The 5,206-nt window shown below is 60.6% G+C and overlaps 1 long non-coding RNA gene across 1 annotated transcript; it reads left to right on the plus strand.

The window, feature by feature from the left end:
* Positions 1-887: 887 nt before the first annotated feature.
* Positions 888-3,072, plus strand: LOC138922584 (uncharacterized). The gene is made up of 2 exons (XR_011435707.1): positions 888-1,791; positions 2,128-3,072. It is a non-coding gene; the product is annotated as an uncharacterized lncRNA (long non-coding RNA).
* Positions 3,073-5,206: the final 2,134 nt, after the last annotated feature.

Below are 5,206 nucleotides of genomic sequence, written 5' to 3' on the forward strand. Positions count from 1 at the left end.
CCGTCCATCCATAGTTGTAGGTTCCAGTGGTAGGTCTTTCGGGTTTCTGCTATGTGGGCTTGAAGGGCGATGCTGGGTCTGGGGCTGCGCCCAGGATCCGAACCGGTGAAAACCTGGGCCGTCGAAGCCGGGGGTCGGGGTGGGGGCGCGTACTTGACCGCTCGTCCACGGGCTCGGCCCCCGGCCCTTGTTTTCTAGGGAGAGAGACAGAGAGACCCGATCCATTTTCTCTTGGCCTCTAAAGCGTGTGTGTGGTCGAAAGGCGACGGAGAGAGGGGTTCTGGTCCAGAAAGCCCCGACCGCGCCGCCACGGGGATCGGTCGGTCCCGCCCGAACCGTCCGAGTCGGAAAGGAACGGACAGCTTTCCTCCTTTGGGCCCCTGACTTGGGACCAACAGGGGAAGAGAAACAGGCCTCTCTCCCTCACACCCTGGCCCCTTCCCCCAGGACGCCCTCCTTCTAGTCAGCCCGCCTCTGGCTTTTCCACACGCCGACGACCGCTCGTCGGCATGGACCCACCTTCCTTGGGGGACACCACCACACGACTCTCCCACTCGTCTGCCTGCCTTTCGTTGGCGTCGCTGCCAAAGGCGAGGGGTAGGGGTGGCGGTGGCAGGGACGGCAGGGGCCCAGCGGCTCTCTGGAGGGTGAGGAAGTCTTGCTGGTTCTCCTAGGTCGGTGATCTTTCTCGATCTCCACACACATTCTTCGTTTGGGGAGCCAAGAGACGCCCTCTGAGGAATCCCTATGGCCAGGGTCGATCACTTACTCGCTCACTGCCTCGGCCTCGGCCTCGGCCTCGGCCTCTGTCCATCTTGTCTCTCTCCCTCCCTCCCTCCCTCCCTCCCTCCCTCGTCGGTCTCTGTGTGTGGACGTCTAGGTGGAGGCGAGGCAGGGAGGCCATCCACCCACCCACCCACCTCGTGGTTTACCACACGCTCTACACGGAGGTAGAATTCCCATCCCACCGAATCCATCCTTTCCACGGGGCACAAGCCAGTGGCCTTCGGGGGTCTCTCTCCCCAAGGTGGCGCATCCGTCACGGCTATCTATTTCCAGAAGGTTTCCGTTTCCATCCCCTCCCTCCGAAAGAAAAAACGGCCCCACTCCCGGATCTGCCTCACCACGACCACCACCACCACCACCGCCGCCGCCGCCGCCGCCGCCGCCGCCGCCGCCGCCGCCATCTGCTGTCGCCCTCTAGGGTTGGACCGTTCTAGCTCTCTCCTCTGTGTGGAATCGCAACGTAGGTCGCCTTGGATGTCTGGCACCTCTCACTTAGCAGAAGGTTTTGGAGGCTCAGGCTGGGCCACGCTTTGGCCCGGGTCAGTGTTCCGTTCCTCCGGACGGCTTCCTCGTTTTCCACGAGAAGGAGCCGTGAAGACGGAAAGGAAGGGCGGATGGATGGCTTCTCCCGTGCTACCGAGTCCCTCTCCCCTTTTCCCCAAAGCGTGAGGGGCGGTCGACAGGATCGTCTCTGATGACAAAAGTCAGAGGCACCCCGGGTCAGACACCGTGCGAGGCGTTGGTGTGTTCTCGAGACGAGAACACGTCCCCGTCAGCGTTTCCTGTCGTTCTCGTTCCGAAAGGATTCACGCGCCACCCCGTCTCCCTCAAGGTCTTAGGGCTGTCGTGCTCCGCAGCCGTCACGTGTCGTGGATCCTGGGCACCACCACGCCACCCCGCCCCCGCCCCCCCGCCATAGCTGTCGATCGCTATGTGGCACGCCTACGTTTGCCCAAAAGGGCAGTCCGATGGACAGCGTGGGTGCTTTTCCCAGCAGGCAGGCAGGTGAGAGTCACCCCTCTAGAAGGTTTCCAAGCCCCGTTCCATTCTCAGAGGCAGCTCCTTTGGCCATCAAGGAGGCAGGCGATGGGGGTGGGGGTGGGGATGGGGATGGGGCCGGGGCCTCTGTCCCTCTGTCGCGGTAGAAATGATTGGGAAAGGAGGGACGATGGGCGTAGGTCAACCATCCTGGGCGGTGGTGCTTTGGGAGCTTTTTCTAGAAGAAGGAGCGAACGGCCTTCCCTGGGAAGGGAGGAAACCAGAGGAGGTCCCCCTCAGACCGACCTGGCACGAGAAGGACACTCTCTCTCTCTCTCCCTTTTCTTCCTGACTTGAAATCAGGAGACAAAACTCCCCTGCCAAAGGGGCCCTCCCGAAACGGGGAGTGAGGAAGACCTCCTTCTCTTCACGGCTGAAGTTCTCCCTGCCTTTCCTGGACGGGAAGGATAGCACCTACGCCCGCTGCCGTCGGCGACTTTTAGTCCGCCTGGAGAGGAAGAAATTCTTTCCCGTGGCCGAACCCTGGCGGTTCGTTCGTGCTGCAGAGGACGTGGCCCTCTCTGACACACCCAGGAACCTCCTCGCTCCGGGTCGCTCCGGGTCGAGGAGAGGGAGTTCTGTTCTGTGGTTTAGAATGGTGCTTAAAAAGGGACATCGCTTACAAAGGGTCCTCGTCCCCCTTCCTAAACGGACGGCTCGGCTCGGAGGCGTGAGATACGTTTCGCATCCTCCTCGTCGTCTTCACTCAAAGTTTTATTGGAGTTTTGAAGATTTTATTTTTTGTCTTTCCTTTTTCTCCCCAAAGCCCCCCCGGTACATAGTTGTGTGTTCTTCGTTGTGGGTCCTTCTAGCGGTGGTATGTGGGACGCCGCCTCAGCGTGGTTTGATGAGCAGTGCCGTGTCCGCGCCCGGGATCCGAACCGACGAAACACTGGGCCGCCTGCAGCGGAGCGCGCGAACTTAACCACTCGGCCACGGGGCCAGCCCCTTACTGGATTTTTAAAACAACTCCGGGGGCCGGCCCGGTGGCGCGGCGGTGAAGTTCGCACGTTCCGCTCCGCCGGCCCCGGGTTCGCCGGTCCGGATCCCGGGCGCAGGACCCGGCACCGCTTGGCGAGACACGCTGTGGCAGGCGTCCCACCTGGAAAGTAGAGGGGGATGGGCACGGATGTCAGCTCAGGGCCAGTCTTCCTCGGCCGACAGAGGAGGATTGGCGGCAGATGTTCGCTCAGGGCTCATCTTCCTCAAAAATAAAATAATAAATCGATTCGATAAAATATCAAATAACACAACCGCGGGATCACGACTTAGAGTCACCATTGGCCCGATGATGCCACTCCCCACCCCCCCCACCCCCCTACCCCCCACCATTTGGAGGTGCCGTCAGTGGGATTCGTTCCTGTTTGTCCATCTTTCTTCCTCTTTTTTTTTTTTTTTTAAAGACCGGCACCCGAGCTCATTGCCAATCTTATCTTTTCTTTTTATTCCTCCTCCTTCTTCTTCTTCTCCCCAGAGCACCCCAGTACCTAGTTGTATATTCTCTTTGAGGGTCCCTCTGGTTCTGCCGTGTGGGACGCCACCTCAGCGTGGCTTGATGAGCGGTACCGTGTCCGAGCCCAGGATCCGAACCTTTGAAGCCCCGGGCCGCTGAAGCGGAGCGTGCAAACTCAACCGCTCGGCCATGGGGTCAGCCCCTTCCTTCGGAGGAGGAGGGGGGGGGAGGAGGAGGAGGAGGAGGAGGAGGCAGGCGCTGTGTGAAGTCGCCAGTGAGTCTGTGGAAAGAGACGGAGGATTTCCCATGGGAAGCTGGGGCGGGGGACACGGACCAATGTCGTGCGAACTTGAAGGTGAATGATCAAAAAACCCACACACGCCTAGAGCAGCGGGTTGCCAGTTAGGAGTTTGCTTGCCGGGCCCATAACGCAGGGCTCATCGATGAGCCAAACCGTCCGTGATCCTCAAGCAGTCTAGTAGGGTTAGAGAAAGGAGGGGGGCACTCTTTCTGCCCCAGACGAGGCGAGTTTCTCAGACAGCCACCCTGCCCCAACATCTTCCCTCCCTGCCTCCCGGCCCTTGGCGGACTGCGGCCTAAGGGTGGGGGAATTGAAGAAAGCCGTTCAATGGAAAAGAGCCCGAGGCCATGGGAGAGAGCTTCCTGCACTTGAATGAAGCCCTGACACCAGGCCCGTCGGAATGAATGGGCCTGACCTCCCCTCCCCCCCCTCCCCCCTCCCAGGCTGGCGAGTCCCACCGACTCGACTCGGCAGTGGAAGGCTAGGGGTTTCCTCCGAAATGGTGAACCGGCCCCCTTGTCCACAGGAAAACCACACACGGCTACAGCCTAGGCAGGATCTCGGGCCAAGTCGTCAGGGTGGCAAGATGATGGTGGATGAGAGGAAACTTGTTCTGGGACCGCCCCGCCCCCCCCCATCGCCTCTCTGGCTGAGAAGAGGGCTGGGGAGCGGTGAGGGTCAGGGGGAGAGTGGGGGCGGGGCCGGGACAGGGACCACCGGGCAGTAGGACGGGAGTAGCCCTGAGGCCTGCCTGCCTGCCTGCCTGCCTGCCTGCCTGCCTGCTTCCTTCCCTGCCGGCGCAGGGCTGAGAGAGGCACGGGGCACGCTGGCTCCTGCCCCTTCACTCATTCGGGAAGCCTTCTGTTGTTGCTCCTGAGGTGCCGGCTGCGGTGACAGACAGAGCAAAACTCCTCTCTCTGTCTATTTCTTCAAAGGCCCGAGTCTGAGCTACGACAGATTCCCCTGTGGCTCGACCCGCAACCTCCCATCCTGCCAGACCAGACCCCTTGTCCAAAAACCTCCACTGGAGGAGCTCTTTCACCTGACCCGGAAAGGAAACACCAGCCCTGCCTCAGCCTCACACCCACCACCACCACCACCATCACAACCATCCCCCCCCCCCGCCCCACTCTCCTCCGGACCCAGATACCTAACAGAGAGAACAAAAATCCAAAAATCCTGCTGCTCTCCTTCTACCGCCTCCACTTTAGAAGAGTCGGTCTCCCCCGAACACCTCAGACTCTGTGACTTCCCGCGGCCTCCCTTTCCCCGTCCCCATGCTCTCCCCGGACGGGCCCCATCTTACACTCGAACGACAGCTCCACCGCTCGGGGCAGCTAGACACGATGTCCCAAAGTGGCCCAGACGGTAGCCTGGTCGATTCCAAAGGACCCACACACGCAGTCGGCCATAAACGTGGTGTGGAGATCGTGGACGTTCGCGGGCCTCTGATGAAATCGCTGCTCCGGGGACCCCGGCGTCTAGGACCCGTCTTCTCCATGTTCTTCACACCGTTGCTCCTGGGCCGGTTATTCTCTTCCCTCTCGCTGACCTTAACGTTTTGTCTCTGCCATTGAATTTTTTTTTTAAAGATTTTATTTTTTCCTTTTTCTCCCCAAAGCCCCCCG

This window comes from Equus caballus, unplaced genomic scaffold, assembly GCF_041296265.1.
Source record: "Equus caballus isolate H_3958 breed thoroughbred unplaced genomic scaffold, TB-T2T unassigned-0001487, whole genome shotgun sequence".
Taxonomy (NCBI): Eukaryota; Metazoa; Chordata; class Mammalia; order Perissodactyla; family Equidae; genus Equus; species Equus caballus.